The following is a 13,588-nucleotide window of genomic DNA, read 5'->3' on the forward strand; positions in this document are numbered from 1 at the left end:
AATTATGACTAACCTAGTGGCATGGGTTAGCTCGAATTGTTAGCCACCTCAAATCAGAACTGGGTCGACACATATGGCCAGGTAACTGAGATCGGTGGGAGGGATATGCCATTAACTTGACAAGAACACATTCGAGTCGAGTAGCTCCCAATTAAAAATCAGTCGATCGCATCTGCCCAACTTACCTTAGATACCAAATTATCGAATTAGAACCAATTGAGTTAGCTTACAATCCAGGCTCTAACCACTGAGCCAAATTAGGTCTTAACTTGATCGAGTCACATATGAATGTGATTCAACCTTGACCTAGACTTAATCCTATTAGGCTGGTCAATTATTAGCTTTCATAATCCCACCTAACCAACTTTTGATTCGGTTTGATCAACCGCTAGACCTAATTGAGCTACCCAAGCCGAACCCAATTTTATGAAAATGGCTTAGATCTGAAATTTCTAGATTTCATAGGCTTAATTCATTAATTAAGTCTTGGATTCATAAACAAAATATATAAAATAAATCCTAGGGTTTCAAGATCTAGGATTTTGCAGAAAAGTAAACTTTGATTTCTGATTAAGGATGAACGCGCAGCACCCCTACACACCATAAGAACACCCCATTGAATGGGAGGAGAGGGTCTTAAACCCTACTTTGTTCTTATGACCAGACGGCCATGAGGAACATCTTAATCAAAAATATTAATTTAATTACAAAACTAGTTAGATCTAAGTTACATATCACATATATAATTTCAGATCTAACTTATACATGCTTTGCATACATCTCATGTATTAAAATCTGATCTAATTAGCATACTTTCAGATCTGATACATCACATATAACATCTAAAAAGTAAGATTTAAATTGAACTATTCAATATGAAATCTATTCTAGACAGTTACTAGAATAATTCTACAACTAGTCTAGGCATGCAACAGATCAATCTTATGTATTAATTAAATTTTTATTTTTTATTTTTGATCTGAATATAATATTTATAATATTAAAAAATCAGAGAATAAATTAGATCTAATTTATATTTTAATCATATTAAAATATAAAACTATAAGATATTCATAGATTAAACTACTCCTAGTCTAGTCATGCATCTCATACATGTTAGATCTACTTAGATTTAATTTTAAATTTTTTTTGATTTCAGATCCTATCACATCTGATGTAACATCTGAAATCCATTAATATCAGATAAATAAAAATAAAAAATTAGATCTAAATTAGATCTGAAATAGAGCCATCAACCTGGCTCTGATACCAGTTGAAAGAAAAACCGGCTTTTTTCTTGTAGGATCTTCCAGATCTAATGCAATCTGGGGTAGAATATTTAAAAAAAAAATATCTTACGATATTTTAGATCTAAGATCTATTAGATCTAATTTTTATTATCTGATATTAAATCTAAAATTAAATCTAAAATCATGAAGAATAGAGAAATACCTCTAGGGTAACTAGATTACCCTGTAGATGATCGCAGCAATGCCCGAGGTTCTAAAATAGCCACACAGTCGCCTGGCCTCTACCGTATCCATCAAGAAGGATTTGGATCATCTTCTCCTCGCAAATCTTTGCTCCAAAAATTAGATCTGGATCTGATCTGAAAGATCTTCTGAAGCTGGAGCAGCAGCTTCTCGATAAATCTCTGCAGCCTTCTAATCAAAGAGCCACCATGCCTTGGACAAGCACCAGATGTATGCCCAACCTCTTGGACGTGAAGAGGGGAGGGAAAGGAGTAGAGGGGGTATGGAGAAGTAGAGAGGATTCAGGCTTTTGTTGGTTATTGCACAGAGTCTCTAAACCCTAGGCGCAGACAGGGTTTAAATAGACCCTACTGCGCCATGCAGTGCCACATCATTCGACCAATCAAAAAATTCTAATTAATTTAAAAAAAATTTGATTGGTGGAGTGATGTCATCTGATTATATCAGATAAGAATCCTCACAATCCCTCCTACTGTTGGTGCCAACACTGGATAAGCACAGTGAGATTGGCATCCCACAGTCCAAGTTGATCAAGGGATCAGAGTCCTCATCTCATGGGACTCTATCCTTATCCACTTGGGGCGCACGCTCAATCTGAATATGGAACCCACTTTGAGGCCCAATTTAGCAGGTGGACACTCCACAAAAAATCTCCAATGACCTCTTGCCAAGTGACCTTCAGTCCAAGGTCCATGGGTCAACGTTTGACCAATGTCCTAAAATAAAAATGACAGGTGACAGAATTAGCAGGTGTTATCTTAAATTCATCTCATGAATCAAGATAAGTCCTTTCTGAGCTGGACTGGCTCCAGTCAGACTGTGAAAACTTTCTCGAGGTTCTCTGGGTGAGTCAAATCATATTTGGCTCAGTTGAGATAGAAAAGATTACACGAGGAGAAAGTTAGGCTCAATCGTGTGCTAGCACGATTTTCTTGAACTTAATTAGATCTAATCCAAATCAATCAAACTGGGCTAGCTCAATTGATGACATCCAGACCCTAACTCTTGTTTGTGTGACCCAGTTAGGTTCATTTTCGTATGGTAATGAGATATGTTGTGATCTCATCATCGACATGATCGAAACTCCTTTCGATGGATCAGAACTCTTCTGATTCAAACAATTAGAATGATTGATCATCAAGATCATTCTAATTGCTCTCAAAATTTATTAGTGACACCTACCAGTATATGGTGGCAACCCATCAGAAATGAAGACGAACCTCTCAGTGCTGCTACCTATATGATTGAGTTCCTCTATCATGAGTCCCGACTGAATTAGGGTTAAGGTGAACTCGTCAAACCCAACATCAGTCATATGAATCAATCGATCGATCCAAGTCCGATATGAAACCTTAATGAAAACTCTTTTTATTATTTTACTCTGCCATGGCCATGGGCTTAAGGACTCAATCTTTCGATCATCATAGGACTACTCCTCTTATCTACCGAGGTTGATAGATCCCATCTTGGTGCAATCTGGTTCCTACAATGAATATACTACAGCCAACATACATCTCAGGGTTCAAATGGCTAGGAGATCGAGTTATGGTGTAGTCAAACTATAACATACTCAAGGTGAATTGTCGATGTACCTCAGGTCAAAGAACTAGACACACAGCTGCAGCATCGAGCTAGTCATCGACGAGAAGGTAGACTTCCTTATGACTGCTCGAGGTGGTCATGCTCAGTACTCTCATTCTCAATGAATATCTGTACTCTCGCTCCAGTGTCTCTATACCATAGACTCAAGACACATCTATCTAAGAAAGCGATCGTACACCAATCTTCCGGATCGATCACCATCCTCATGATGATCCTATGGTCAGGAGCTGTTTATGAGTTAGTTATGTAAATTCATGCCTTAAATTTTCAACTCTTGAAAATATGAATTAATATTTCTACTAACTCAAAGGATGTATCACAGACATAATGTACACAATGTGATAGTAGAATAACCCTTTTATTCTTTTATAGTCAAAATTACAAATTTGCCCTTACATTTGTACAGGAATGTGTCAGCCAATCTGGCATCTAGGGCACACATCTAACAGAGGCAATGGTGGCAATATGATCAACAATGCCTGTATCGAGGAGATGATTCCTCTCTTCAACATCAACACCAGGACCCTCGCCAAGGTGATCGAGTATTGTAAGAAGCATGTTGGTGTTAGCAGCATACTCGACGAATATGGCAATGCTAATGAGGAGATCAAGAGCTGGGATGCTACATATATTGATGTACACCAGACCATCCCCTATGATATTTTTCAAGTGAGATCCTCTAGCTTTCATGTTCTCTCTCTCTTTTTATCTTAGTCTGTAGGGATCTTCTTTTTCTTGGGCTCGGATGAAAGCCTTCAGTGTTTTACTTTGAGATTCAATAAACTTGAAAATTTTAATATGTTAAATTGAAAGTGTTATATTAGAGGATGATATATAGAATTATTGTGTTTAGTTTTAGCGAAAGGAGAGCATGAATCTGAAACAAATTTAATTGAAGAGTTGTTCAATGGGTTATCTCTAATTTAGATTGTATATGCCTAAACTATGTAGGGGGAGAATGATCCAATTGTCTGTAGATAAATTTTGATATCAAGATCACATTACAAAGAGCAAATTAAAAAGAAACCACAATGAATAATAGAGAATCAACCAGCATATTAAGACCAAAGTACAAATATGGATATCTGACATCATAAGCCCTCATCTATTATAGCATGCTTGTGTATGAAACTAGGTTGTCTCACTGGGCATGTGTTCATTGATATAAGGAAGTTCTCAAAAATATGAAAAAAATGAGCTAATCCATATGTGAGGTTCCGAGTGCTTTTCTCATGTTCTTTAGATCTTCTTTATTATTTCTTAATTATTTGGGGAAAAGTGATGGGCAACACCATCAATATTTATTAGAAGTATCAAATATGTTCTTTTATAGTTTATATCTTCTATATATAATCATAATATAATTTTGTCTACAATAAACATGTTTTGATAAACATAAGTTGGGCTCCATTTCTTCTCCTTTTCTTTTGAAATGGTGTCCTTTCCTTGACCCATATGATCGAGGTTGCAATATCATAAGAACTAAATTGCCAAGTTTGACCCTCATTTTCTCAAAAATGAATTAAATTATATGTTCTAAATTGTATTTCAATCACTACCTCATTATTTGTTTCAACATCAAAAGTTGCTTTTCCATTGTTGATGAACATATTGCCCTTTGATGGGTGGAGATTTCAAAATTTAAAATGTTCTCCAGATCATAGCCATTTCTTTTTTTGTATCTCATCCTAATCATCCTTCCATTTAATGTCTTATATTTGCCGAACTATGTGGGAGAAAACCAAGATAACTTAATATCAAGGGTCTCTTGGATCTTGCATGCGAACAAGTGGCTAACGTGATCAAGGGGAAGAGTGTTGCGGAGATCCCTAAGAACTTTAACATTAAGAATGACTTCACTTTAGAGGAAGAGAAGAGATCTGGAAGCAGCACCAGTGGATCTTTGAATGAAAGTGTGGATGTTTGAGTCATTATATTATGCTAGCTAGTATGTGGTTGATTGGTGACACAAAGAAGCCAATTAAATTTTTAGCTCTTATATGAGTAGGGTTGCTAAACTAGATAGGTAGTGGATGGAACCTAGAAGCTATAGCTAAATTTTGACACCAACTTGCTCATGAGATTTTCTCATTAGTTTTGTTCTTTAGTTTGTTTAGCTAGATGACCTTAACATGTGTTTCATGATTTAAAATTTTGTTAATGACTAGAAAGCTTGGAATACTTTCAAGTATTGTGAATTTGTGCCATGAGATACTATACAGTCCTATTTGTTCTCTCTATTATGTATCTCTGCAATTTCATTTCATATATTATCTTTGTTTCTTAAGACTACTATTAAAGAAATACAACCATTTGAGAATAACACTGACATCATCGTGGAGTATTTATTCTGAGTATATTCCAAGGATATGGTGTGACAGAGAGATATTACTATGAATTGTTTTCTCCTAATAAGAGCAATGCTAAAGTTGCATGTTTCCTATATGTGAAATTTAGTAAGGGATCCTGCAACTTTTTAGAATTTGTTCCATAAACAAGAGATGGTTGTATGCTAAGTTGCCAGGCTAGCATCAATTCAGCTTGAGAAATTACTTATCACTATTTTCTTTATGCTATGATTCACAAATATTTCTCTTTTGTTATAGGTCTTACTTTAATGAGTAGGAATGCAAATCATGCTAAATAGTCTTTAGGATGAAGACTCTCAAATATTTTTGTAATATCCCCAAAACTTAATTGTTATATGCAAGTCTGTAAATTTTGTGGAAACTAGCAATGGTGCTCATGGCAAGATAAATCTTGGATTGGTTGGTTGGTATTACAACAAAATGAAAGGTGGAAGGAAAGAATTTGGTGGGCAAAAAGACACCGTATTTATTAACTTGAGTTGACATTTGAACCAAAGATCTATCTAAAACTTTTCTAACAAAAATAAAAGACTAGCATAAAATAGTAATCAAAACCCAAAGTCAGACTCAAGAGTATCTTAGAGGATGGACAAGTATTTTGAGCATCAATCTATTTTATTTCAGATTAGTAGCCATTGACCTAGCTCATTGCCATCCTATAAAATGTGTACATCTATAATTGAACATTCATGTATGCCATACTCACAACATCCAATATGACTTTTAATGGTGTCCTCATGAGAAGCAAAAAAGATCAATTTATGAAGTTAGTAACCCATTTTCAATTTGCATCATCTAATTGTAAATGGGATAAGCAAATTTTAAATTTTACTTAAAAATAAAATCTGTATGAGATCCCTCTCTTGTGACAAAGGGATGGTTTCTGTTTGATTTCACTCACTGGGATTTCTTGACCATTCTTTTAATTCCATTGCCAAAATAAGAGAGAGATGTTTATGATTATACATGGATTATGTGCAAGAGATCCTTCAATGAGGATGAATCCAAAGACTCAATGGCAAGAATTACATAACTTGATAAAATCAGTCTGACTTTTGGTTGATACTGTTTTTGTCTTTTTTCCTTAAATAGAGTGGAGAAATATGCCAAGAAAGGTTTATTCAATAAAAGTGGGACTATTATTTTCTAAAAAAAAAAAAAGCATGAGTATAGCGAGACATGAGTTTTGTGTCATAAAGACTTATGATGGTTAAAAAGACCAAGTAAGAAATTGTTTTCTTTTGGTACATAAGTAAGAAACTATTTGCAACACTTAAATTTGAGCATTTGAATTCCTATAAGACAAATACAAGGAATCTAGCTAGAAAGCATATAAGTCTAGATAATCCTTTCGAGGAAGAAGCTATTAGATTAGTTACCTTTGAATTAGGGGAGGAAAAGGCCCCGACAAAATAGTTTTCTATTGATTTTTTTTTTATCGAGGACATCAGTCTATGCTTAAGAAAGACACTTAAAATCTTTGAGGAGCTTAACTCTCACAAAAATGATTTGAGAAGTATTAACTGCATTGCAATTTTTTAACTCCAAAAATAGAGGATGCAAATTTTGTTTGAGAGTTCCAGTCTCAAAGTTCATCAAATGGAATCTAGAGAATTATAATAAAGTTTTGGCTAATAGATTGAAGGGTCCTATATGAGTTAATTTCTAAAAGTGGTTTGCTGTTATTAAAGTATGATTGATTTTGGACTGCTTTGCTCCTGCTCAGGATGTCGTATCTTCTACTCATGATGAATCCAAGACTTTGAAAATGTCTATGATATGATTAACTAGGACTTTTTGATCGATCTCATGCAAAATAGATGCTTTCTGAAAAATGGATTTGTTGGATTTGATGTCGTCTAATGGCGGGCTGCTATGGAGTTCTTTTGAATGGTAAGCTGGTATGATAGATTTCTTATAAAAGGGGTCTCCAACAAGGAGATACTTTATATCCTTTCTTATTTGTGTTAATGGATGATATGTTGTCCGGAATTTTTTCGTTGGCAAAAAGAAATTCTTTGACCAATTATTTTTGGAAATAATATGGCTGATAAAAAAAAATAGTTCCATTAAAATTTGATGATGATACTTTGGTGTTCTATAAAGCTAATTTGCAGCAAATTGGAAATAACAAGGTTCTCTCATTTCATATTTCATGGTTGTCTATGAATAGTTCCAAATATTCTCTAATTCTATTGGGCTTGGATTAGGATGCTGGAATTTAGCTGTACCTCTTTACTTGAATGTGAAGTTGACTATTTACCTATCAAATACTTGTGTCTTCCTTCTAGACCAGGTAAATTACTTAAGATTGATTGGTTGCCCATCATTGTTAGAGCAGAAAGGAAATTATCTAGATGAAAGAGTCGACATTTTTCTACCAGTGGCCGGCTTACTCTTGTCAATTCAGTTTAACTGCTAGTACCTCATAGAGTGGACAGTGAAGAACTATAATGACTAATACATCTACTTGCCCTCATCTACACCTAATATTTGAGGGATCTAGTCAGCTTCAGCGTTCTGCTAACTAGGATATTATGGTTGCATATCATAGAAATAATATTTGGTATATGTACACAAGCATGCAATAAAGACTTTTGTATCATATATTAAATATATGACAACTAGATGGGAAAAAATGTAGGTAATTATGTTAAGTAATTAATAATGAAAGAAATGAATCAAAATCCTATATGGTGATGGTGGTGCCATAAGTAAATGTACAAAATAGTTGATATGAGGATCTATACATGCATGTGTTTAGTCTCACATCGACTATGCAATCGATAGGTTCTGGGTTCTTATATACAAAGCTAAGGAACCTAAATAATACCTTTTGGCTAGCATTTTGAGGTGAGGTCCTAGATTTTTGGGAATAGTATCAGAACATACCTAGCGCACGATCCCTGTGGACTAGGGGATACAGCGATAGGGGCTCATTTGAGTTGACCATGAGCTCATTATCATGCTTATGATTGGATATAAATGAATTTGAACTTTTAGCCTAGCGAAGATGCTCGGGCTTAAATAGATAGTATATGAGGGCTCATGTGGATGTGTAATTAGTTCTACATTAGCTATACATTGGATAGATCTTGGATATTTATACAGACCCAAGAAATCCAAATAAATACCTTCTAGCTAATTTTTTTGGGAGAGATCATGGTTGTTACAGTTGATCTATATCATTGTGCTGTTCTGATGCATCTCAATTGATTTCCTACAGCCTTTTGATGGAAGAAATACACAAACATAGATGGCTATAAGTGAAAAGGCATGTACTTAATCCCTTTATAGTGACCTTGTAAAAGCATCCTAACATATCGTGTCTAGACATTGAATTTTAAACCATGATTAATAAAATAATTACATATTCACATATTATTTAACTATCATAAAATATAGATATTCACCAAAACAATATTTACCTACAAATGTTAATATATCTCATGCACTAGAACATGCAATTATGGCCCACCTTTAATGCTGAAACCAATAAATCAAGATGTCATCAGAAAAAGAACCCCAAAGATGGAGACCACCCACTAAATAGAATAATACTCTATCATAACTACTCTTGGATTAGTCCCAATAATCTAATAAAAACCATGATCTTATGGTATATCTTAACCGAACATGATAGGTCTCTTACTTAACATCATCTCACAATCCAAGTAAAAATTGTGTAACTCATTAATTACTTTAGTAAATGTCCAAATTTAAGATTAAATTCTATATCTTTAATTTAAATCTAAAATAATAAAATAATAATAAGAAATAAGTGAAAAATCTTAGATAATTTTTCAATCAAGCAAAACTATTCTGAAACTAGTCTAGGTCGTCATCAAATTTCCCATCACTACAAGCAAAAATGCTTCACATGATACTTGTGGTGGATTACTAGTGTGCATTTCATCCCCAAATTTATTTATTTTATTTCATTATGGTTAATAGATAGCGCAGCACAATGGTCATGATGTGGGGAAAATGCTTTCTTTGGAAATACTCTTTCCTCACGAAACCCATGCCCCAACTTTCTCCCTAGTTTTGATTTTATTCATTTAGTTTATTACCTTTAATTTGATATTTATATTAATATTTTATAGTTTATTATTTATTTTCTAACAATAGATTGGATATGCTTATATTTTTAGATCCTAGTGTCCGGCAAGTGCTAGCATAGATGGTTGTGATTCTCTGTATAACAATTCCTATTTTGTATTTCCTACGTAACTTGTTCTTTCACAAAATTATATATGTAATTTCATAGATATATTTTTACTTTTGAACACAATTTTCTTCTTGCTCTCTCAAAGCAAGAGGTAAGCCAATAGAGATTTTTTTAATAAAGCAGAGATAATTTGGACATCAAATATCCATTTGCATCTAAACAGAGATAGCTAGTGACTAAGATCAAGAAAAGAAATGGTTGCTACTTTTTTTATACTAAGCTATTAAGAATGTGGCTAAGAAGCATCACACATACACATAGAGAGAGAGAGAGAGAGAGAGAGTTTTATTTTGTCATGACTTGTTAGGACTACAACTCCATGTTTTTAAATTATCATGGTGTATTCTGATTAGATTGGTAAGATGCCAGGCCATCTCTTTTCATGTATTTTGATTGGCTTGGTAAGATGCTAAGTCATTTTTATTACATGCTATATCCATGGTTATATTAATAAAATGATGAGGAACATTCAGGTTTTTCCCATTATACTACCATAGGCAGTAATCTGTTTTTGATTGCAATATAAATATTATCTATATATGAAATAAAACATGCAACTTTGTTGATCTTTGAGTGCTACATTCATGATTATAGCTCAGCCTAACTTAGGTTGTGGTCACTACTTTATTTTCCTTTTGTTAATAATGATCATTAATTGTTAATCAATCTAAGCTTGTATCCTCTAAAAAATAAGAAAATGAGAAATAACTACAGAAGAAGACAAAAACATATTTAGCCATTCAATTTCTTAGAAGATTTTCATTTAAGATCAAGTTCATAAGATAAACTGATCAGTACTACGACAATCTGATCCACTAAGATCCTTCTGAGATCTTTATGTAGATGGGAGAGGGAATTGCTTCTATAACCCTCCCATGGTTGCGTTAAAATTTTACACCATGATACAAAAAGTTGCCTTGTGACTTTTATTCTTTCCATGATCTCTATCCCCTTTTCTTCACTCCCAAATTTACAACTCATTGTGCCTTATTGTACATTGCATCAAGGATTGAAAAATCTAGACATATATAAAGATCAAGATTTGTTTATATTCATAAAATTAGAAAGATTTTTTGAGAAATGAGTCTATGGCTCCCATTATGTGTAGACAAACAATTATCTTGCCATTTGGCATGATGGGATTAATGCCTTGCATGATATTTGTTGATATACATGGCATCGGTATGGAATTTTCAAATTAACGTTTGTGGGCCAATGAACTTGTGTGTGCCCCTCAAAGCATTATCTTCAAGAAATACAATGGTTTGCCACTACTAGGTATGGAGTGCCACCCTCATAGGCAGAGGAGTGCCAATGACTAAGTTTAAGACTAATTGCTAATTGGGCATGGAGATAGGGGTTCAACTCTAATTGTAGTTAGACCTTAAGAGGTGAAGTGGGCATATAGGATAGAAAAGATGGAGATTAGCCCCTTCTGATCTGTAACAAAAGATATTTAATTTTGATGGGTTGAACAAACCATAACTAATTGTAGGTTATGTTGATGGATGATGGAAGTTAAATAGGAATACACCAAAGTGCACCAACCTAGGGACTAGGTTAAGGGTTCATTTTGTGCTGGACTCGCCCATGAACCTCATGACCAGCACATGGTTCTAGAAAGGTGAATTAGAAATTTACTTCACATGCTGATGGAATATATTTTCATATCTTTTATATTTACTAACTTCTTTATCTCATTCTATTTAGTCAAGTGTTAACACAATTAATCTCATGTATTGTTTTTTCATTCCACACTTGAACACATCTAGCTATAGTTAAGTGTACAAATTATTTTATATACTATATCTCATACATCTAGCTTATTAAATGAGTGTTGAAGTAGAGTAGGTAAAAATTTGCTCCAACAGAAACTTATTTTTTGAGTGCCTACAAGAATAGAGGGGTCTACTTAATATTACATCAATTCCTCTCCCGCAACATCAAATAATAACTAATGCGATAAGATTGTAGAATTTTCTACTAAGAAAAAATGGATGTTATCTCCATTATAGCAAGTGGACTGGTGATGAAATGGGAACCTTTTATCTGGACATATTGGTAATATTGATGCTTCCAATTGTTGGGTATAAAATAACCCCAGCCGAAGTTCGTAAAAGGCGACCCTTCCAGGGCTCTTCTAGCTTCCGACCTTGTGTGGCGTCTTTCTGAACTCCCCCGACCGTCCGAGCTTCCATAATACCATCCGGACTTCTCCGATAATGAGCTCCTCCATTCATCTATCGGGCTGCTCCAAACGCTTTCTAAGCTTCACTATCAATCGATTTTCTATAGTGATCGACTATTCTCCGAATTTCTTCCAGACTTCTTCCAGCCACGATCGACTCTACTCCGAACTTCTATTGCAAGTGGACTTCATCCGAGATCCTACAAGAGCCGGACTCCATCCGAACTTCTATAGTGGATGGATCCCAGATGAACTTCTACAACGGACGGGCTCCACCAGTCGGTTTCTATTCCGAACTTCTTTCGGACTTCATCAATAACCGAGTTTCTCCAACAGCAGGACTTCTACAATAAGAAGTCTTCATTCGAGCTTTCACGGTAATCGATCTTCATCCGAGCTTCTACAATAAGCGGCTTCCTTTCAGACTTCTACAAGAGTCGGACTCCATCCGAACTTCTACAACAGAATTGAATTTTGGACTTTTCCAACGTTCGACCTTCCCCAGTGTCCCCAAGACTCCTCCAACGGACGAACCTCCATAGTGCCATGCGAACTCCACTGTCGGATTCCTTATGAAATCGGACCTCTCGACGGACAATCTTCAGACGAGCTTCCACATCAGACAAATTTCAGACGGACTTCTCTAGCAATCGGACTCCTACCGGACTTCTCCAATAGAAAGTCCCCATCCGAGCTTCTATAGCAGATGACTTCTGCCTGCAACGTCAGTGCCCAAGGCACCCGACAATAGTGGACTCGTCAGCAATCTCAAAAATATTGAGCTTCTCTTAGATTACTGAGACAGAGAGCCATTCCGCTCCATCAGATGTCCCAATCGAGCTTCAGCCGTCAGGCCCGAACTCTCCGATAAGTCACGACAACGGACACCACTCCACTCTCTGTAATAGATTCCATGTGGCCCCACCACTCTCTGGCAAGTCGCGACAATGGACACCACTCCACTCTCCATAACAAACTCCACGTGGCCCTGAATGGCCCCCTGATGCCACTACTCTCCGTAACAAACTCCGCATGGCCCCGAACGCCCACTACCAGGCAGTTACAGACGTCACTGTCAATCAGTTACGCTCTCCATCTATAAAAAGGGGACCCCCAGATATGTTCTTCTCAAAGCTCTAAACTCTATCTCGAAACTCTACTAAAATTCATTCAAGTGCTCCATTTCTGTTGAGGTAGAGTACTGACTTGAGCGTCGGAGGTCTTGCCGGAGCACCTCCAACTTCGATTTAGACTTTCCTTGCAGGTCCCGACGGTGGACGCGATCCCCTCGACTCCAGCTTCTCCGGTATCGACAGAATTCTGCACCAACAGAATTAGTGGAGTGCACTATGAAGTTTGCTAATATCTGGGCTTTAATCGCTGGCTGAGGTTGATAGTTGATGTCGAATTTCATGAGCTCGACTGTCTATTTCGCTATCCTTCCGAAAGCATCCGCTCGATGCAGAACCATCTTGATCGGCTGGTCGGTGAGCAGTGTTATGGTGTTCCCTTAAAAGTAAGGTCGGAGCTTTCGAGCTGCAATCAACAAGGCGTAAGTTAGTTTCTCTAACTTAGTATACCTGATTTCGACGTCTCTCAATGCTCGGCTAATGTAGTAGATCGATCGTTGAATTTTTGCTTCTTCCTTAACCAGAACTGCTGCGAGAGCCACAGGGGAGACCGCCAGGTATAGGAACAACTCCTC

At 35.9% G+C, this 13,588-nt stretch overlaps 1 pseudogene; it reads left to right on the forward strand.

Annotated features, from left to right (window-relative positions):
• Window positions 1–3,483: 3,483 nt before the first annotated feature.
• Window positions 3,484–5,006, forward strand: LOC105036370 (SKP1-like protein 1; annotated as a pseudogene).
• The last annotated feature ends 8,582 nt before the right edge of the window (window positions 5,007–13,588 follow it).

Source organism: Elaeis guineensis, unplaced genomic scaffold (assembly GCF_000442705.2).
Source record: "Elaeis guineensis isolate ETL-2024a unplaced genomic scaffold, EG11 Super_Scaffold_1000171, whole genome shotgun sequence".
NCBI lineage: Eukaryota > Viridiplantae > Streptophyta > Magnoliopsida > Arecales > Arecaceae > Elaeis > Elaeis guineensis.